General features: G+C 37.7%; 1 long non-coding RNA gene across 2 annotated transcripts in view; it reads left to right on the top strand.

The window, feature by feature from the left end:
- Nucleotides 1-23,464, top strand: part of LOC129625475 (uncharacterized) — a 280,480-nt gene that overhangs the window by 16,226 nt on the left and 240,790 nt on the right. Inside the window, exon 2 of one of the 2 annotated variants that reach the window (XR_008701460.1) lies at nucleotides 11,561-14,090. The exons of the other annotated variant lie outside the window; for it this stretch is intronic. This is a non-coding gene — a long non-coding RNA (uncharacterized LOC129625475). Of the gene's footprint in view, nucleotides 1-11,560; nucleotides 14,091-23,464 lie in introns of those variants that run through there. 2 annotated transcript variants of the gene reach the window in all.

Genomic DNA, 23,464 nt, shown 5'->3' with positions numbered 1-23,464 from the left:
ATTTTTACTATTCCCTATGTATTTGAATTTAGATGTTGTATTTGTTGTAATATTTCTGCCTAATTTACCATAAGCACTGATTTTAATAAGAGCATTTGCAATGATAATTAGCTAAAAATACTTCACATGTAGGCAAGTAGTTCATTCTCTTGAGATCACATAGCCTAGATGTAGCATTTACGGAGTCTGTTTCTTGCGTTAGTGTCACTGTTTTAAGTACACAGTCACTGAACATTTCCAAGTCATTTATGGCTGACTATCATAGGGATTGGGATGAACATTCTGGCTGGTTTTGTTTCATTTTGGTGGTGTTTTTAGTTTAAAATACTTAATGGTTGCATGAAGTTTAATTTCTGTGGAAGAGATACTTTTTAATAAACACAGTGGCGTAAGAATAGATATATAGATCCATGGAATAGAATTGAGTCAAGAAACAAACTCTTATCTTTAAAATCAATTAATTTCTAAGAAGGGTGTCAGGATAAATTCAATGGGAAGATGAGTAGTCTTTTTAGCAAATGGTCCTGGGATAACTAGATATTCATTCACATATAAGAGAATGAAGTTGGACTCTTACGTCATATCCTTTACCAAAATTAATTACTAATGATCAAACACTAAAATATGATAGCTCAAACTATAAAAACTTTTTGAAAGTAGGCGTATATCTTCATGATCTTGTTTTTGGCAATGGTTTCTCCAGGTGATACCAAAAGCACAAGAACAAAAGAAACAGATTGCATTTGACTTCATCAAAGTTGAAAACTTTTATGCTTTAAAGGACACTATCATAAAAGTGAAAGAACAGTCCACAGAATGGAAGACAATGTTTGTAAGTTATAAATCTAATTAGGGACTTGTATCTAGAATATATAAAAAAGCTCATGACAATAACAAGACAAATGACCTCCTTTTAAAATGAGGCAAATTTCTGAACGGACATGGTCAGTAAGCACGTGGGGAAAATGGACATCATTACCCATTAGGGAATGCAAATCATAGCCACGGTGAGATACTAGGATAGGTATAATCAGAACGATAATAGAGCTTCCCTGGTGGCTCAGTGGTAAAGAATCTGCCTGCTAATGCAGGAGGCATGGGTTCGATCCCTGGTCTGGGAAGATTCCACATACCAAGGGGCAACTAAGCTTATGCATTCCGACTACTGAAGTCCATGTGCCCTAGAGCCCATGCTCTGCAATAAGAGAAGCCACTGCAATGAGAAGCCTGCACACTGCAAAGAAGAGTAGACCCCACTCACAGCAGCTAGAGAAAAGCCCATGCAGCGATAAAAACCCAGCACAGCCATAAATAAATAAATAAAACTATTTCTTAGAAGACAGATAATATTAATAAGTTTTCATGAGAAAGTGGAACTTCTGAACATCATTGAGAATATAAAATGATGCAGACACTTTGGAAAACAGTCTGACAGTTCATTGACATGTTAAGCATAGATTGGAGAAAGCAATGGCACCCCACTCCAGGACTCTTGCCTGGAAAATCCCATGGACGGAGGAGCCTGGTGGGCTGCAGTCCATGGGGTCGCTGAGGGTCGGACATGACTGAGCGACTTCACTTTCACTTTTCACTTTCATGCATTGGAGAAGGAAATGGCAACCCACTCCAGTGTTCTTGTCTGGAAAATCCCAGGGACGGGGGAGCCTGGTGGGCTGCCGTCTGTGGGGTCGCACAGAGTCGGACATGACTGAAGCGACTTAGCAGCAGTAGCAGTAGCAGACATATGTACAATAGGATGTATAAAATAGATAATTAATGAGAACCTACTATATAGTACAAGGAACTCTATTCAGTGCCCTGTGGTGACCTAAATGCGAAGGAAGTCCAAGAAAGAGTGGATATACATATACATATAGTTGAATCACTTTGCTGTACAACAGAAACATTGTAAAACAACTATGTTTCAATAAAAATTAAAAAAACACTTATCATATAATCCAGCAATTTCACTCCTGGTTATATGGCCAATACAAGTAAAAACAAGTGTCCACATTTAAAACTTGCACATGAATATTTCTATAAAGATTGTTGATACAGCTCAAAAAATGAACTCAAACTCAGTCCATCTACTGATTAATAAATAAATGAAATGTGGCTTATCCATAGAATGGAATACAGTTGATCCCTGATAAACATAGATTTGAATTGCATGGCTCCACATATACATGGATATTTTTCGATAGTAAATACTACTTTACTATAGGATCAATGATTGGTTGAACTCACTGATGCAGAGAAACCATAGATATGGAGGGTTAACTAAAAATAACACTCACATTAACTCTGCCTTGTTCAAGGGTCAATTATATTAGTTAGCAATGAAAAGGGATGGAGTACTAATATATCCTACAGCATTGAAGAACCTTAAAAACTTTATGGTAAGTGAAATAAGGCAGTCATAAAATACCACATCTTACATGACTGCATTTCTGTAAAATGCCCATAACAGTTCAAATTTATAGGCAGAAAATAGGTTAATGGTTGCCTTGGGCTTGAGGGATTAGGGAGTGCCTGTCAATGGTATGTGTTTTCTTTTGAGGCAGTGGTTGCCTTGGGCTTGAGGGATTAGGGAGTGACTGTCAGTGGTATGTGTTTTCTTTTGAGGAGTGAGATCCTCTAAACTTAATTGTGGTGATGGCTGCACAATTTTGTCAATATATCCAGACTGTTGAGTTATACTCTTTAATGAGTGTACAATATGTGAATTATATTTCAGTAAAGTTGCTATAGAACGAACAAGTACATACACAAACTATGAGGAAAATAGGAAATGTATCTGAAATACTTTTAAAATTCAAAATTGGCATACTGAAGAATAAAGCTCTAGAAACAATGTCTCTAGCAAGACATATACAATGAAACTTAAGATTGAAGAAAATCTAGATAACTTAAAGAAGAAATCTATTTTGAATTGTTATTAACTGTCTAATGGCTCCATTTTACCCTGTGCATATTTATTCACTCAAAATATATGCTGGAAAGCTTTTCCATCGCACAGAATGATCAGAAATACCCTTTGGAAAATTCTTCACGTGACTTTTTGCATATATAGTCATTTTATCCTTTTATTAAAAAGTATAGTTAATGAACAGTGTGTTAATTTCTGCTATAAAATGAAGAGATTCAGTTATACACATATAAACATGTTTTTCATATTCTTTTCCACTATGGCTTATCACAGGATATTGAATATAGTGCCCTGTGCTATACAGTAGGATCTTGTTTCCATTCTGCATGCAATAACTTACATCTGCTAACTCCAACCTCCCTCTCCATCCTTCCCCCAAAACCCTCACACTTGGCAACCACAAGTTTAATCTCTATGTCCTATTCATGTGATTATTAAAGTCTGATCTGTTAAGACTAGTTTCCTTTCAAAGAACCTCTGCTGTTCATCTGAATATATAGACTGTATTAATGATGGAATTCATTAAGAACTGTAATGTCGTTTTTGGCTATTTGAAAGCTAACCATACAGCATTGTGACCCAGAAGGGTGAAGCATTTTGAAGGAGGCTCAAAGTCATAGTTCAGACTTACAAGCTTTTGTTGCATGGACATTAAGTTCCTCTCTATCTCTAGTAGGCAGATATGGAGATTGAAAAATGGAGGTATGGATGTATTTCAAGTTCATCCTCTGATAGAAAAAATTCTTGGTGAAAAAAGCTCAGTGAAATAATTTCAATAGGATGACATCATACCATGGTTCCTATTTTGTGCCGTTTATAAAGAAAAGAGTTGCAAAGAAATAGGCTAACTCAAAGGAGATTATGAAAAATGTATAATTGAATTTGAATATAGGGCTTTGGGAGAAATATTAAAGAAAATACAATTCTCTAGACTGTAGGAGAATTGTATTTAGCTCCCAAAGCAGTAAACGTCCTGCTTCACGTGCCTTCAAAAGCATTGTGAAGCAGCAACACCAAGACATTTTTGGAAACAGAAAGTCCTTGGTTTTGTCATATGACTGGGTTAGTACTAGTACTGGAGTCAGTACTTACTAAGTTACCTCACTCTCAGTACTGAATGTCCTATGTACATAGAAGATCTTTTTCTTAAACTCTCCCTTTCCAGGAACTTTCCTGACAGTCTAGGGGTCTGTCTTTTCCCTTCTAACACAGGAGATGTGGGTTCAATCCCTGGTTGGGGAGCTAAGATCCCACATGCCTCGAGCTCAAAAAACCAAAACATAAAACAGAGACAATATGGTAACAAATTCAATAAAGGCTTTAGAAATGGTCCACACCTGGGAAAAATCTTATTAAAAAAAAATAAATAAAGCAGCAGCTATCCTTTTCCTTCAGCAAGGCTGTGGATGGATGGACCCACTGTTGACACAATCTAGTCTTCGCAGGGCTGAGCAAAACTTGGGTCTTTTCCAGTTTATATCCTGAAGAAGTTCATCCTGATCCCAGCCTCCAGTTCAGCCTGAGGTGAACTGGCCTTGGATTTACACTCATTCTGTTCTGTTCTTGATAGAATGGTTTCAGAGCCATGCTTGCTTTCATGAGTTAGGGATCTGTACCAGAAAGAAGACTTCTGACTTGCAGAGTTGGTAGTTTTGTATATTTTAACATACAAAATCATGGAATCCTTAAAGATGACCTTCTCCTAACCTTCAACATCTGTGATTGTTTACTTTCCACCAAAAAAAGAGACATTGCAGATGTGATTAAGTTAAAAACCTTGAAAAGAATAGATTACCTTGGATTATTTAGGTGGAGCATGTGGTATCACAAGGGTTCTTAGAGTACTGTTAGTATCAGGGAGAGAGATTTGAAGATACTGTGTTGTTGGCTTTGAAAATGTTGGAAGAAGCTATGAGACAAGAATGCAGGCAGCCTCTTGAAGCTGGCAAAGAGAAAGAAATGTATTCCATTCCATTCCAAATGTGTTCTCTGCTTGTATTTGTCTGCTTAGGTTGCCATAACAAAACACCACAGTTTTGTTTGTCTTAAATAAAAGAGTACTTCTCACAGTTTTGGAGGCTGCAAGTTCAAGTTCAAGGGGATGGCAGAGTTTGTGTCTACTGAGGTCTTCCTTTCTTCTTGGCTTGTAGTTGGCAAATTTCTCACGTTGTCCTTGCAAGAACTTTCCTTCGTTCATGCGTGGTGCCTCTTCCTCTTCTTATAAAGTCACCAGACCTATCAGATGAGGGCCCCATCCTTGTGGCCCCGTTTAACCTTAATTACTTTCCAAGAATCTGTATTTCCAAATACAGTCACATGGTAGGGCGTGGGTTTAGGGCTTCAACATAAGAATTTGCAGGTGAACAGAAATCAGTGGGTAACATCCCTACAGTTATCAGAAGGAGTTCAGCCCTGCTGACAACTTGACTTCATCACAGTGAGACTTTTGGCAGTGTCATTGTAAGATAATAAATTTATGGTGTTTTAATTTTGAGGTCATTGGTTACAGCTACAGTAGGAAAATGAACACAACCTTTTCATCAATCTTAAAGCCTGTTTTCTTTGTGGCAGATTCATCATTATTAATGTGGTGACATAACACATGCCCACATGAACTAAAGAATAGATGCTAGACCCAGCTGCCCTACCCGCTCTATCGTGTGACTGCTTATGTACTTCCACACACACATACACACACTGGCCACTACAGATTCCTACTCTAAGATGGCTCAGGAATTTTTACATGCCAACATTCACTTCAGATTTTTGTTAACTCTCCTAAGTTTGAAGGAGAATACAAGCAGCTCCTTCTTTTGTGAGGAACTGAATATTTAGGATGCATTTCTGATAAACAGGGGATGACTCCATAATTCAGGTGGATAGTGAAACTGTTAGTCACTCACTCATGTCTAACTCTTTGCAACCCCATAGACTGTAGCTCGCCAGGTGGGGACCTTCACAATTGCCCCTATTGGCTTTTTCATTGAACTCTAGGCTTAGAAGATACTTTTTAAATGTAATTTTTAATTAGAGGACAATTATAGAAGATTTTGACTTGGTTGGGTTCCAACTTGGTTTGACTATCTGGTTGGGCCTTTAGAGTAGCAGGGATGCAGTAGCTCAGTGTCAAGGTCAAGGATATCTGGAAATTTTCAAATGGGCTCCTCCTCCACAGAGACAAAATGCTTTGTCACTCTTGAGTGACAACAGGAAGCAGTGTCCAAATGAAAGGAATGGAAGTAGATTGAATGAGAGCTCCTTTGTGACAAAAAGAGAACTCTTTTTAAAAGACTTATTAATGGTAAATCTGTTTGATATGGATTCTTTAGCTACTTTGGTGGAAATATGGAAGAATTTGGTGGAAGATATGGGAAATAGATGGGGAAACAGTGGAAACAGTGTCAGACTTTATTTTTTTGGGCTCCAAAACCACTGCAGATGGTGACTGCAGCCATGAAATTAAAAGACACTTACTCCTTGGTAGGAAAGTTATGACCAACCTAGATAGCATATTCAAAGGCAGAGACATTACTTTGCCAACAAAGGTCCATCTAGTCAAGGCTATGGTTTTTCCAGTGGTCATGTATGGATGTGAGAGTTGGACTGTGAAGAAAGCTGAGCGCCGAAGAATTGATGCGTTTGAACTGTGGTGTTGGAGAAGACTCTTGAGAGTCCCTTGGACTGCAAGGAGATCCAACCAGTCCATTCTGAAGGAGATCAGCCCTGGGATTTCTTTGGAAGGAATGATGCTAAAGCTGAAACTGCAGTACTTTGGCCACCTCATGCGAAGAGTTGACTCATTGGAAAAGACTCTGATGCTGGGAGAGATTGGGGGCAGGAGGAAAAGGGAACGACAGAGGATGAGATGGCTGGATGGCATCACCGACTCAATGGACGTGAGTTTGAGTGAACTCTGGGTGATGGTGATGGACAGGGAGGCCTGGCTTGCTGCAATTCATGGGGTCGCAAAGAGTCGGACACGACTGAGTGACTGAACTGAACTGAACTGATAGAGGAGTCAGGTGGTTTTGCCTTGAATCCCAAGAGAATACCTTGTGGAATCCTCTTAGAAAAACAGTCTCTGGTCTGTCCTACATAGGGTATTCTGTAATCAAAAGGTTCCAAAAATACTGAATAAAATGGTAAGGTGCTTGGCAGTATTCTCACTAATAGGGAATTTTAGGTATTATGGGATTCTCAACACAATTTTCCAAAAGAGTCCAATTCAGCCACTTCACCAGAATTCCACCCCTTGGTATTGTAAAATAATGATAGCATCCATAATTCAAGTTTTGCCCAAAGGAGTTTTTATGTGGGGGTGAGTGAGAGTTCCATGATTTTGTGACTTAGTTGCTCAGGGTGTGATTTTTAAAAAATAATTGTATTTATTTATTTATTTTTATCTGAGTTTGGTCTTCATTGCTGCTTCGGGCATTCTCTACTTGTGATGAGCAGCAGCTGCTCTACGTTGCACTGTGCAGGCTTCTCATTGCAGTGGCTTCTGTTGTTGCAGAACGTGGGGCCTAGAGCACAGGCTCAGTGGTTGTGGCACCCAGGCTTTGTTGCTCCGCCACATGTGGGATCTTCCTGGACCAAGGATTGAGCCCGTGTCTCCTGCATTGGCAGGTGGATTCTTTACTGCTGAGCCACTAGGGAAGCCCTCAGGGTGTGATTTAATTCTATTTCCTGTTTTTAAAATTAATTTTTATTGGAATATAGTTGCTTTACAATGTCATATTTATTTCTAGTGTACAGCAGAGTGAATCAGTTTTATATATATATACACACACACACACATACATCCACTCCCTTTTGAATTTCCTTCCCATTTAGGTCACCACAGGGCATTAAGTAGACTTCCCTGTGCTATATAGATTCTTATTAGATATTTATTTTACACATAGTATCAAATAAGAAAAGGAGTATGTCAAGGCTGTATATTGTCACCCTGCTTATTTAACTTATATGCAGAGTACATCATGAGAAATGCTGGGCTGGAGGAGGCACAAGCTGGAATCAACAATGCTGGGGGAAATATCAATAACCTCAGATATGCAGATGACACCACCCTTATGGCAGAAAGTGAAGAAGAACTAAAGAGGCTCTTGATGAAAGTGAAAGAGGAGAGTGAAAAAGTTGACTTAAAACTCAACATTCGGAAAATGAAGATCATGGCATCCGGTCCCATCACTTCATGGCAAATAGATGGGGAAACAGATGGAATCAGTGGCTGACTATTTTCTTGGGCTCCAAAATCACTGCAGATGGTGATTGCAGCCATGAAATTAAAAGATGCTTACTCTTTGGAAGGAAAGTTATGAACAACCTAAACAGCATATTAAAAAGCAGAGACATTCCTTTGTCAACAAAGGTCCGACTAGTCAAGGCTATGGTTTTTCCAGTGGTCATGTATGGATGTGAGAGTTGGACTGTAAAGAAAGCTGAGCACCAAAGAATTGATGCTTTTGAAGTGTGGTGTTGGAGAAGACTCTTGAGAGTCCCTTGGACTTCAAGGAGATCCAACCAGTCCATCCTAAAGGAGATCAGTCCTGGGTGTTCATTGGAAGGACTGATGTTGAAGCTGAAACTCCAGTACTTTGGCTACCTGATGTGAAGAGCTGACTCATTGGAAAAGACCCTGATGCTGGGAAAGATTGAGGGCAGGAAGAGAAGGGGACAACAGAGGATGAGATGGTTGGATGGCATCACTGACTCAATGGACATGAGTTTGGGTGAACTCCAGGAGTTGGTGATGGACACTGAGGCCTGGCGTGCTGTGGTTCATGGGGTCGCAAAGAGTCGGACATGACTGAGCAACTGGACTGAACTGATCAATAGTATATATATGTCAATCCCAATCTCCCAGTTCCTCCCACCACCATTTTCTCCCTTAGTATCCATATGTTTGTTCTGTACATCTGTGTCTCTATTTCTGCTTTTCAAATGATATCATCTATACCATTTTTTTTTTCTAGATTCCACATATATGCGTTAATGTATTTGTTTTGCTGTTTCTGACTTCATTTACTTTCTGGTGTACTTCAGAGAGTATGACACCCTCTTAAGAAGCTGTGGTACATATACACAATGGAATATTACATTGCTCAGTCTTAATGAAGAACAAAATTGGTTCATTGATAGAGATGAATGGATCGTCTATTGATTTTTTTTAATTTTTAAAAAAAATTTTTATTTTATTTTTTAACTTTACAATATTGTATTGGTTTTGCCATATATCAAAATGAATCCACCACAGGTATACATGTGTTCCCCATCCCAAACCCTCCTCCCTCCCCATACCATCCCTCTGGGTCATCCCAGTGCACCAGCCCCAAGCATCCAGTATCGTGCATCGAACCTGGACTGGCAACTCGTTTCTTATATGATATTATACATGTTTCAATGCCATTTTCCCAAATCTTCCCACCCTCTCCCTCTGCCACAGAGTCTGAAAGACTATTCTATACATCAGTGTCTCTTTTGCTGTTTCGTATACAGGGTTATTGTTACCATCTTTCTAAATTCCATACATATGCATTAGTATACTGTATTGGTGTTTTTCTTCCTGGCTTACTTCACTCTGTATAATAGGCTCCAGTTTCATCCACCTCATTAGAACTTGTTCAAATGTATTCTTTTTAATGGCTGAGTAATACTCCATTGCGTATATGTACCATAGCTTTCTTATCCATTCATCTGCTGATGGACATCTAGGTTGCTTCCATGTCCTGGCTATTATAAACAGTGCTGTGATGAACATTGGGGTACATGTGCCTATTTCATTTCTGGTTTCCTCAGTGTGCATGCCCAGCAGTGGGATTGCTGGGTCATAAGGCAGTTCTATTTCCAGTTTTTTAAGGAATTTTGATTATTTCTTATGGGATCCCAGGAGAATTTCCTTTAATACAAGTCAATAGAACCTTCTTTGAAGTTACCCACCACCCATAATGCTCCGAATCTAATCTCAAATGTCATTGTTTACATGATGGTATTGGTTCATTTTACTGCACCATGAAACTCAAGGAAAAAATTACTTATAAAATCATAGAAAATATTTTCTTTTTCTTTAAAAAGTTTAGAATGTTATTTTCAAAAATGCTTCTGTTTTTAGTAATAATTCATTTTTAATGAGAAAACATCAACTTCTCTCTTAAACTCCCACAGATTAAAATTGTTATAGAATTTTAGTTCATTTTAACTATGGTCCACCATAATTTATGCTCAGAGGAATATTTAATAGGGAGAATTTCACTGTATAAACCCTAATCTCTCTCTATTTCTCTCTGTTTGCAAGCTTGATTCACAGTTACTCAAACTCCCTATTTTTTGACCGTTTGGAAAATAACAAAGTATGATACTTGGTATGGCAGTTATAAGCATTTAGTTTTTTCATTCCTTTAACTGGAATGATATAACTAGGAAGTAACTTTTAGGTTTCATATAGGTTGTATATTATAAGAGATGTTGCATCATATTTACATAGTGAAAAACAGTCCTGCATAGTAAAGGCAGGTTGAGTAAGGACTATGTCACCATGAACTCAGAGGGAACACAAGGACATGACTGAATGAAAGTTTCCAAATGCACAGTTAGTTTAAAAGTTTTTATTTGTATTTTATTTTTCATGTTGCCTGAACATGTGCCACGAACAGTTACTTTCCCTTTGGATAGTGGACCTTCATATTGTCTCTTTCAAAGGTGTTGAGAGTCAGAGGAGGGGGAGACATCGTTTAGTTAAGGCCCCTCATTTACTGCAAGTGAGGCCTTTAAAATAGTCTTCTGGGAATACAGTGTTATTTATTCTGTGACCTCTTTTTTCCCTTTATTTATTTATTTTTTTCTTATCACTCCTTAACTTCTGGCTCTGCACTGGAGAAACATGGGAGCATTTCCTCAGTATAACCTCTCATAACAATTTAAAATACATTTTCCCAGTTTTATTGAGCTACAATGGACATACAGGAATATATACACTTAAGGTGTCCAGTAAGTTAATGATTTAACTTACATATGTTACAAAATGATTACCACAATAAGTTTAGTTACAACCATCATTTAATGTATAAATACAAAATAAAAAGAAATATGTTTTTGTCCTTGTAATGAGACCTCTTGAGACCTACTTTCTTAACAATGATCAAATAAGCCTCAGAGAAGTGTTAACTATAGTCTTCATGTTGTACATTAATTATATCCCCAGCAGTACAAACACTTTCTGTACAAACACTACCTTCATCTAATTTCCCTTTCCCAATCTTGCCCCTTACCTTTGGTAACCACCAATATGAACCCTTTTTCTATGAGTTTGGTATTTTTGTTGTTGTTTGCTTTTATTTTAAGATGCCACATGCAAGTGAGATCATACAGTATTTATCTTTCTCTGCCTGACTTCACTTATCATAATGCCCTCAAGGTCCATCCACATTGTCACAAATGGCAAGAATTCCTTCTTTTTTTTTTTTTGCTTCTTTTTTTTATAGTATTCTCTTGTATGTATAAATACTACCTCTTTTTTATCGTTTCATCTGTTGATGAACACTGGGTGTTTCCGTAGCTTGGCTGTTGTGGTTAATAGTGTTATGAACATGGGGATCAGATGTATATTTGCCTTGGTGTTTTCATTTCCTTCAGATATTTTCCCATAGATGGAATTGCTGAATCATAAGGGTGTTCTGATGCTGAAGCTGAAACTCCAATACTTTGGCCACCTCATGCGAAGAGTTGACTCATTGGAAAAGACTCTGATGCTGGGAGGAACTGGGGGCAGGAGGAGAAGGGGATGACAGAGGATGAGATGGCTGGATGGCATCACTGACTCGATGGACGTGAGTCTGGGTGAACTCCGGAGTTGGTGATGGACAGGGAGGCCTGGCGTGCTGTGATTCATGGGGTCGCAAAGAGTCGGACATGACTGAGTGACTGAACTGAACTGAGGGGTGTTCTACTTTTTATTTTTTGATGAACCTCCATACTTTTTTGTTTTGGCTTTTTTTGTCCCCCATCCTGAACCCCTCCCCTTCTTCCCTCCCCATCCCATCCCTCAGAGTTGTCCCAGTGCACCCTGTCTCATGCATTGAACCTGGACTAGCGATCTATTTCACATATGGTGATATACATGTTTCATTTTTCCATACTGGCTGTACCAATTTACATTCCCACCAACAGTGTACAAGGATTCCCTTTCCTTCACATTCTTACTAGCATTTGTTATTGCTTGTCTTTTTAGTAATAGCTATTCTAACAGGCATGAAGTAATAGCTCCTTGTGGCTTTTATTTGCATTTCCCCTATGGTTAGTGATGTTGAACACCTTTAGGCCATTTATATATCTTCTTTAGAAAAATGCCTTTGCCCAAGTTTAATTGACTTTTTTTTTTTTGCTGTTGAATTGCATGAAATCTTTATGTATTTTTTAAATATTAGTGTTTTGTCAGATAATAGGATCTGTAATTATTTTCCCCTGTAGCTTGTCTTTTCATTTTTTTGATGATTTTCTTTTCTGTGCAGAAGCATTTTAGTTTGATACAGTCCCACTTGTTTATTTTTTATTTTGTTGCTTGTGCTTTAAGTGTAGTATCCAAAAAGATCATTGTCAAAACCCATATCAAGGGGCTTTCCCCTCCCCCTCTATTTTCTTCTAGGAATTTTATGTTATTTGGTCTGAAATATATTTTTAATAAAATGTATCAATAAGATTGGGATTTATTATTAAGATTATTTCCATTTTGTTCAGAAAGATCTGAAATGATAATGATCTTGGCACATGAGCATAATTTCTACTTATTGAACATAATTTCTACTTACTACCAGGTACTAGGCATTTTGCTAAGGACTCTTTACAGATTTTCTCACATTGTCCTCTCAAAAAGCTTATGATGTGGATGCTAATGCTATTTCTATTTTAGTAGTTGTGAAACAGAAGATTGGACAAATTAAATAGTTTTCTTAAGGTTGTATAGTTACATTGGATCATAATTGTGATTTGAATCCAAAGTAAATGGTTTTAAGTTTCTGGAGACAGGGGTTTCAACTTATGGTTTTTAATTATTCGGGACTTGGTATCATCAACTATAAAACGTTGGGATTGGATAGATCAGTGAGTAAACAGAAATCTGTAAACTTGGGATATACTTGGTTAATTTTTTTTATTGCTGTTTAACATGAAAAATACTATTTTTTTTGAAGTAGGTGCTGACATTTTTTAAATCAAGAGAATTTACAAAAATCTGGATTCTGAGCTTTTCATGAAAACTCAGAATCTCTCAATCCTTGGCCTGCATTCTATAATGGTCATGATTGGCTGGAGCTGATTGGGTCTGTCCCTTTAAAGAAGATGGCATTCTCCAATTCATCACTGTCCCCACTTGTTCAGGTCATGTCCCTGAGTTTTTGTAGACATTTGAGTTTTGGCTTCAGGATTAGCTGTTTGTTTGTTTGTTTTTTAATTAGAGAATGATTGCTTTGTAAAGATGGTTGTTTTGGTTCTGACAACAGCAACGCAAATCATCCATAAGTATATATATCCCCTCCCCCTGAGCCTCCCTGGCACACTCCCCAATCCCTCTGCCAGGTGGTCACAGAGAACTGCGCTGGGCTCTCTCTTCTATAGAGCAGATTCCCACGAGCCATCTATTTTACACACGGTAGTTTAGCTGCTTCTTAATGTTTATTTGGTTTTCAATTTGGTGATTCTACATCCATAGTACAAGCTTATCTTTTTAGTAAGCTAACTTTCCTATTACCTAAGCATGCCCTCAGTATATAACAACTGGGAATCTGGAGATTCACATTATAAATTTATAGAACTAGACATAAAATCCATCTTAAATTCCTTCCTGAGGAAATACAAGAGCTGTAATGTGCCAATTTCTGTCAGGCATCCTTAGGAACAGATCACACACAAGTTATGCACTGTCTTAACAGCCACATTAAATTAAAGTGAAAAGATTATAGAAGGCAGTGCCATGCTATGCATGCTTTGTAAGAATGTTTTTTATTTCCACATGGGCTATGGGTGGAAGACATTTAGAATTCTGAATAATGGAATTGGTTGTTTTCTAATTGATGATTTTATTAAGATGAGTTCCCTTTGGCTATAAAAAAGGCTCTCAGTGAAGATGCTTATGGAAAATATAATAAGATTTTTTTGCTTTTTAATAAAATATTTCATAATTCTGAAATATTTCCCTTCTCTCATCATTTGGATTGTGATGTCCACTTTTTAAAAAAGAACTGGCCAAGTAACTTCTTTAGCCAGATATTCAGTGTGTGTGTGTGTGTGTGTGTGTGTTCCCTAAAAAGAAAGAAGCAAAATTAAATACAAAAAAATTGCACCAGGCCAAAGCACATGACACAGTAGTCTTGTATTCATCACACACAGAAACAAACAGCTTGTTTTAATAATCAAATACGTTTCCTAGGGGTCTTGTTAAATTGCTGAATGTAAATTGCAATTGGAATTGACTATTTAAGATCTTGGTAGAGTAGGTTAAACATCTGTTCAATTTATTACAATTTTATTTGTACTTCAGCTGTAACTGGGGCAATTAAGCCAATCAGAGCAAGCAAATCAAATCTAATTTGCACTCTAATGGACTAAAAATGAATGAATAAACACTGAATGACTAGATCCAAATGATTAAACATGTCTCTAAGGATTTTTTGTCTATTTCAGTATATAAAATCATGGTGTTTATACCATAATTAACCACTTAAGAATGATGTAAATACATTTGAACATCTCTTTACTTTTTCCTCTTTCTTTAAAATGACCACATAAATTTCAAGGGTATAATGCATGAGCCCTTCTTAGCTTAGACAAGTTTGCTTGCAAAATTATACATTAAATCCAAGTTTATGTTTTAATCTGAATGCTAAAATTTACATGGAACATACAGCCATTAATTTTGTTAAATAAAAGTTTTTATATTTATTTGTTTTGCCTTAGCCATGGACTACAATAAGAAGATTAATAATTTAGTATTGTGAGTTGATTTTATTGGTCTTTGTAGAGCTCAAACACTTTGGAAACAACAACTTGACAATGCAAAAATGTATCATTCAGGACAGTAGCTCGGCAGAGCAAGGTGCCATCCAACTTATTAGGAGTCCAGAGTCACTATAGCCAGCAAGAAACTATACACCAGAGCATGCATCCCCCAAATGCAGGTTGAGTGTTGCAAGGTGGGCACTGTTTCAGATCACCAACCTTCTGGGAGCTGCTATTGTTTCGGTTCAGCAAATGCCACACAGAATATTGCTGTATAACATGCACTAGATTGAATGTTGATGATATAATTACCATATAATAATACACCAGATAAAGTATTAGACTCTTTAATATGCCAATTACCTTATTTGGTGACTTAAATTTTCCTCTACTGGGGAGAATAACAATACAGTCAGAATTATACTTTGTCTAGTTTTTGGGAGGTTTTTTTTTTAACACTCTCCAACTGCCTCTTCAGTAAGTTCACTTGTAGTATTTGCATAATTTATTTGGAGACCTCAGGGCTTGGTGGAGGCCATGCAGTCCATCCTTTTACTCCTCATGTCTGATGAAATCAAGGTCTACTTCCTCAATGGAAAGATCTTACGTTCTCAGAACACGCTGAGTCTGGCTTATCTTTCTAAAATCCACCAAAAGAAGGAAAGCCACATCCGGGCCCTGATGAATTTCACAGGCATCCTTCACTCCTCCTAGATGCACCTTTTGCTCTACCCAAGGTGACATTTCTGACTCTACTCACCGTTTTCCTGTGACAATTAACCTTTTCTAACTGCTTTCAGTAAAGCAGCAATTATTTATGGAGGAGTTATTACAGAGTCATGGACTGGGTCCTGTGCTTTCAGGGAATATACTGTATTATGCCTGTGCAAGTCCCTCCCTGCCTCCTCTTTTCCTTATCTTTCATACTTACGTGTTTCTGAGATGCTGCTAAGTGCCAGGTGCTAAGTAGACCCTAAGGATATAATTATAAACCAGAAGGCCATTGTCCTTGACCTTATGAAGCTACTGGGGGAAAAGGCATTGATTGAATATTCACATAATGAATATGCAAACAATATCTCGATAACAGGAAGGTGAGAACAGGATACAAATAAAACAATATAATAGGATTCTTGCCTAGTTAGATCAGGAAAGACTCTCTGAAGTACTTGAACTGAGATATACTGAATTAAAAAGCAAAGCGAAAGAACAGGGATTCCAGGTAGAGGAGAAAGGCACATCCAAGTATCTTGAAACTGGATGGAGAGTGATGCTTAAGAGAGACTGAGAGACCAGAGCTGAGAAAACCTGGGATGGTGTGAGCTGAACCTTCTCAGGGAGGTAGGGAGGGGCCGGAATTTATAAAGCCTGTAAATTGTGTTAAGGAGGGTTTTTTTGTTTTTGTTTTTTTGGTCTTAAGAGCTGTATAGACTATTGAGAGTTTAAGTAAAAGTTAAAATGTGACTTTGTCTGCAGAGAGGAAAATGATTCAATTAATTTAGAAGCAGAGTTGGACCAGTCCAGGACCAGCCAGCCAGTTGGGAAGAAGACTCTAGAATTCAGTTATGAGAAGATGCTAGCTTAGATTAAGATAGCAGTAATCATTAAGAAAAGTAGATGAACTTTAGAGGCACAAAAGGTGTCTGGGTTGATTTTGCATTCTTCTTTGTATCTGTCACTTTATATTCATCATTTATTTTAAACTTTATCCTCAATAAACTTCCCAAACTCAAGTCTATTCTTTCTCTTCTCTTTTCTCCAGCTTTCTCTTCCTCTGCTGTTGACTTTTCCACACAGTGGAACTGCATTTAACTTGGGGGATGGGGGGAAGCCTAAACCAAACCTTTTGACTCAGATGCTTCTTTTCAGTTGAACAGTGCAGTATTTTTCCCCCTACTGTTGTCAGAGCAGCTCTGGGGCAGTGAGAGGTGGAGTGGGGATGGGATGGCACTTGAAGGGCATGTTGGGAAAATGGCCAAGACATCTTTATCTTGAAGGAGTCCTGAGAAATCTGGCTATTATACATCCTAATCGAGTCTCATAATGTTTCCCAAGCAGACAAGACCACTTTGTAAAAAAGCAGAAGCATCTTCTCACCAGGAAAGGGGCCATGTGCAAGAGGAGGAGGTGTAAATGGAGCGGAGCCACCAGCCCTTTCAGAAAGCTACATGATGTAACAGCCCCACTACTCTGCCTCATTTGTGCTGGAAAATTTTAACTAGTCAGAGAAATATGATCCTGTCCCATTAGCATAGCAACAAGTATGTTCTCAGCATAAGAGACGTGGTTCCAGGGTGGCATTCAGCTCCATTTTGCATGCCCTCTGTCTCACCTTTCAGTGCCAACACCACACAAGTCCTAATGGAAAGACAGCCTTAGAAAGAGCCCTGCTGGCTTTTTGGCTGCCTGTTGGCAACAGAGGAGACAAGGAGGATGGGAATGTACATTTGTAAAGTTCCACTTGCTTATCTTATTTAGAAACAGCATTTTATCCTTTCAAACTCATCTCCCAGCCACTGTAATTAGGCTTCCGGGAAACCGTCTTGCAGCTGTCTTAACATCACAATAGCATTTTGATAAGCTTGGACAGTTACCAGTTCATCAGTCTGGCAAGACATTGCAGCAAACCCAAAGATTTCACTGTGTCTTGGTGAATGCCATTAGCTCCCAGAATGGAAGTAGAAAAAATTTTATAACAATATGCAAAGAAGTCATTTGGGAGCAGACATAGGGTGTCAAAACTTTTGTCTTCAAACCTGGCAACAAGTCTTTTCAGATTGGATCATTTCCTTACGGGGATATAAATGAGCATGAAGTCCTTTGGTAAGGAGGCAAGGGAAAAGATAATTAGAGATAGAGGGAAGGTGAGAAAGAGATACAGGGACAGAGAGAGTAGAGAAGAAAGGCAAGAGGCAGAGAAGTGCCTTGAGTTGTTGACTTCCTGAGGTCAAGGTTCAAATTTCCAGCCTAAAACATGATGGTACATATGATCACACTGATACAGTGACAAGTAAGAAACTACCCCAATTGAGCATTAGTGATTTTATAGTAGGACCAAAGCTTATATCATGTATCAAAATCTTTCACATGCCTTTTAAAATTGAAGTGTAGTTGATCTACAATGTTGTGTTAATTGCTACTGTACAGCAAAGTGACTCAGTTATGCATATATATACATATAATGTTCCTTTTCATATTCTTCTCCATTATGGTGTATCACTGGATACTGAGTATAGTTCCCGGTGCTATACAGTAGGACCTTGTTGTTTATGCATTCTGTATGTAATATCTTGTAGCTGCTAACCCAAACCTCCCACTCCATTTCCCTTCCCCAAACTCCTCGCCATTAGCAACCACCAGTCTGTCCTCTGTATCTGTGATTCTGCCTCTGTTTTCTAGATAGGTTCATTTGTGTCATATTCTAGATTCCATACATCAGTGATATCATATGGTATTTGTCTTTCTCTTTCTGACTGCTTCACTTAGCATGATAATCTCTAGTTGCATGCATGTTGCTGAAAATGGTATTCTATTACATCTATGCACCACATCATCTTTATCCATTAATCTGTCAATGGATGTTTAGGTTGTTTCCATGACTTGGCTGTTGTGAATAGTGCTGCTATGAACGTAGGGGTGCATATATCTTTCTGAATTATAGTTTTGTCTGGCTGTACACCCAGGAGTGGGAATGTTGGGTCATATGGTAGTTCTGTTTAGTTTTCTGAGGAACCTTCATATTGTTCTCCATAGCGGCTGCACCAACTTCCATTCCCAACAGTGTAGGAGGGTTCCCTTTTCCCCACACCCTCTCCAGCATTTGTTATTTGCAGACATTTGAATGATGACTGTTCTGTCAGGGTCTTCTATAATGAGAGAAGCTTGACTTCAACAACATTGCAATTGTTGCTGTAGGTCTTCAGGAGTCTTTTCTCTTAGGTGGCCTAGGGTTGTTCAGTAAAACTAATGATAGAAATGTTCTACCCCCTGCCACCAAAGCATTTGAAATGTGGTTTTTAGTTTTAAAATTTTAATTAAGCCACATGTGGCTGGTGGCTTACCATAGTGGATAGGGCAGTGGAGGGCTGAAGTTACCCCTGTAGATATTTATGTACTGTCACACAGTAAGAGAGAAAAGTACAACCACCCCATCCCCCAAGATTAGAGGAGAACCATTCTGAAGTCATTAACTGAATCCTATGAAATGAACCTCATGCTCAAGTGAGAGAGAAAGGCATTTGAGGGACAGAATAATACCTTATGCACTTGGGTTAGAGCCATGAACTCTACTCTTTAGGCTTTGACTTTCTTTCTTTATCAAAATCTAGTCCTTGACAATATTTCTAGCATCACTGCAGAGAGGAGAAGAATGATGTCTTCTCTTGATTAGCACCTGAAGGACCAGCACAGTGCTGCGTCTCTAGTTCCAAGATGCTTACTAAGTAGATTCGACGTATGTTTTAAAAGGGAATCTTCAGATTTGCTTATACTATGATATGTAGTGATTTCCAATGCTGAGAGTAGAGAAAGGATATTTTTTTCTCCTTTAATTGAAAATGTATGATTGCTCTAAAATACTTTTGGAAAAAGTAGATTTTAGAGTATATATGGGTAAAAAAGATGCTGTACATATATACATCAGAATATTATTCAGTCATTAAAAAGAATGAAATAATGTCATTTTTAGCAACATTGAATGGATCTAGAGATTGTCATACAGAGTGAAGGCAGTCAGATAGAGAAGGAGAAATATTGTATGACATCCCTTATCTGAAGAATCTAAAAAGAAATGACACAAGTGAATTTATAAAACAGAAACAGACTCATAGACTCAGACAGTGAATTTACTTACAGTTGCCAGGGGGAAGGATGTGGCGAAGGGATAGTTAAAGAGTTTGGGATCAAGATTTCCACACTGCTATATTTAAAATGGATAACCAACACAGTCCTACTGTAAAGCCCAGGGAACTCTGCTCAATGTTATGTGGTAGCCTGGATAGGAGGGGAGTTTAGGGGAGAATGGATACATGTATAGGTATGGCTGAGTCCCTTTGCTGTCTGCCTGAAACTATCATGACACTGTTAATCGGCTATAATCCAATATAAAATGAAAGTTAAAAAAAATGCTTTTGCTTGTAGGTAAGAACTTCCATTTGATCCATAAGCAGAGTTATCTGTGTTCTTCAGATTTATACCGCTGTCGTTGGCTCACTGAGGCAGTAATGAATAGGACAGGAGCTATTTGGGGCAGACTTGCCCCCTAGTACTTGCGCTCTGCCTGTGTACCTCAGCAAGCGTGGCGTGTAGGCAAAAGAGGGAGGCAGCATTTGGCCCAGTGATTCCACTGCAGCTGCTAAAACAGAAATGCCAGTGCAAAGCTGAGCCACTAATTGGAAATGGAATAAACTAAAGAAATCTTGGTTCAAATGGCAGCTATATTTTTTAAAGAGAAGATTTCAGTTGAAATGCCAAAAGAGACAGTTAGCCAAAACATTCGTCTATGGAAATTTCTTTCCTCAATTTTATTCAGATATACAGCTGGGTGCTAAGCGAAGCACTTCTTGAGAACACATGTCATGGATAAACCAAGATGTTTATTTTCCTAAGTAGCAGATCAGATTGAACTCACAACAAATAGTTCAGTTAGCATGACTACTAATAGGCTGATCCTTGCAGGCTGCAATAAATGAAATCGATGTGTTGGAACTGAGCTCCTAGGAAGCCCATATCGAAGTAGGGTTGTTAGCTGAGCAAGGCACCTGTAGCAGGTGTTCAATTTTTACTGAACCTCAGGATGAGAAAGGGTCAGATTAAGAACCTGAGTGCACGTTCTATAGAACTGCTGTTAATACATTATGCATGGCACTCTTCCATGGCTCTTACTCAAGGCCCAAGTTCTACATTCTTTTTTGAATTTAGTGTTAGAAAAATGCTTTCTTCTTCTAGTGAGCTGGTATAATTCCTGATATCCATCATTAAAACAGCACAACTAACTTTCAGGTCCCTTTTGCCCTGGATTCCTGAAAACTAAGAGCCGAATTTACTATTCAATTATAATAAGTCCCTTACATACAAATGAGTTCTAAGAGCATGTTCATAAATCCAATTTGTTTGCTAATTACTGAATTTTAAATTATTCTTTTGATATGCAAGATATTGTAAATCACAAATCATGTTTGGAATCAAATGATGTTAATGAGATCATCAAGATATAGTGTGAGGGTAATTATTTAGAGGACTGAACCAAAACAAGTATATTGACATTGCTTTTTCTTTGTTGACAGTTGCTTCTAAAGATAACATTGAAATGTACAGTGAAATGTGCAAATCTTCTGTGAACAGGTCAATGAATTTTGACAAATGGATGTACTCCTATAATCCATATTGTATGTACTCCTATATCCTATTAAGGTATAGAACATTCCTATCACCCAAGAAATTTCCCCCAGGGCTTTTTCAGTTAACCTCTTCTCATTCAGAGACAAAACCTTCCTGATTCATTTCAGTATGGACGTCTTTCGCCTGTTTTAGAATTTCCCATGGAAATGGCACATTATAGGGTGTCCTCTTTTGTGCCTGGCTTCTTTTGCTTAATGAATGTCTTGAGAGTCATTGATGTGGGTGAGAATATTAGTTCCCTCCCTCTTAATGCTGAATACCTCCTGTTGTATGAAGATCCCACAGATTCTTTATTCATGTGCCTTTTGATGGACATTTGACTATTTTGGGCTGTTTGGCTATCATGAATAGGGCTGCTTTGAACATTCTTGTACAAGCCTTTTAGTAGTCATATGTTTTCACCACTTCTGCAAAAAAGATGCCAAGGTAGAATCACTGTGTGTGATTGTATCATTGTGTCAACTGATTGTATCATTTTACATTTCCACAAGCAAAGTATGTGTGCTCCTCACCAAGACTGAATGTTACCAGTCTTTTTAAAACCAACACAACAAACACACTTGTATTATTGAAATAAAAGTTCTTTATTTTTATATCTTTAAGCATTTAATTTTGGAATAATTTTAGATTTACAGAATTATTTTAGGTAGGGCAGAGACTTCCCATTTATCCTGTACCTAGTTTTCTCTATTACTTACATCTTACGTTAGCATGGTACATTTGCCACAATTAATGAAGCAATATTGATACATTATTATTAATAATAAACTGAAGTCCATTCTTTGTTCAGATTCCCTCAGCTTTTCATAGTGTCCATTTTCTGTTCCAGGATTGCATCCAGGCTCTTATGTTATATTTATTAGATGTATTTCTTTAGGATTCTCTTGGTTGTGACAGTTTCTCTGAATTTCCTTGTTTTAATGATATTGATAGTTTTTAGACGTACTGGTATTTCGTAGTATGCCCTTCAGTTGGGATTAATTTGATGTTTTTCTTTTTATTAGGCTGGAGTAATGTGGGGGAGGAAGATCTCAGAAGTAAATTGCTATTCTCATCACATCGTATAAAGGATATATACTATCATTGTGACTTATCACTATTGAGGTTAACCTTGATCATCTGGCTTCAAATATAGTTTATCTGGTTTTTTTCCACCATGAAGTTAACTCTTTTCTTTTTCCTTTGCCTTGCTCTACTCTAGAAGGAGGTCACTGTGCACAGGACACATTTTAGGAATGGGAAACTGTGTTGTACCTCCTTAAGTAAGAAGTAGTTACGTAAATCATCTTGAATTCTTCAATATTAGTGCTTTGTCTATTAGCTCTTATTTAATCATTCATATCAGTATGGATGCATAGATATTTATTTTGCATTTGGGGTTATAATTCAATACTAATCTTATTTGTTGCTTAATTATTACAGATTTGGCCATTTGGAATGCTTTGTGTTAGCTCTGGCGACACCTCCATGGTACTGTTGAATGTGCAATTCTTTTTTAAGTGATTCATTACTTCACTTACCATAGTGTGCTCAAAGTCCATTTTGTCACAAATGACAAGGTGTAATTCATTTTTGTGGTTGAATAATATTTTCAGGCATAAAAAGTTTTTTTATTTGAACTAGTCTTTTGCCCAGCCAAATGTATTTCACTAGATATTTCAGGCAGAGTTCATGGTTGGTATGATTTCTAGGTTCTTCCTTGGCCATGTATATCTTTGTTGTCTTCATATATAATCACCACTGATCTGAGCATGAAATTCTTGTTCTCAGTTTCCCTTTAGGATTCCGTAGACTTTGCCTTGTGACTTTTGCCATTTAGTGGTACAGAGATGTTTGTGGTCTATTTACCAAAAGATTTTTTCTTGGTAAATAGTTTTTTCCTGCTTGGATGGTTTTAATAATTTTTATCCTTGGAATTTAAAAATGTTATCAAACTATGCCCAGATGTTTGTCTCCTCTCATTAGTTTTGTCAGTAATTCTTGACCTCTTTCATTTTTAATGGTCAAGTGTCCCTTTCAGTCAGAATGTTCTTTTTATTATGAAATATTTAAAACACATGGAAGAGTGAATAACATCTTTATAATGCATGTCCATATTTTACCACAGTTTTAATAAATCATATTAGTTTGCCACATATGCCACAAATA

Source organism: Bubalus kerabau, chromosome 13 (assembly GCF_029407905.1).
Source record: "Bubalus kerabau isolate K-KA32 ecotype Philippines breed swamp buffalo chromosome 13, PCC_UOA_SB_1v2, whole genome shotgun sequence".
NCBI lineage: Eukaryota > Metazoa > Chordata > Mammalia > Artiodactyla > Bovidae > Bubalus > Bubalus kerabau.
Note: the sequence above shows the minus strand (reverse complement) of the source record. Positions and strands in the feature narration are given on the sequence as shown.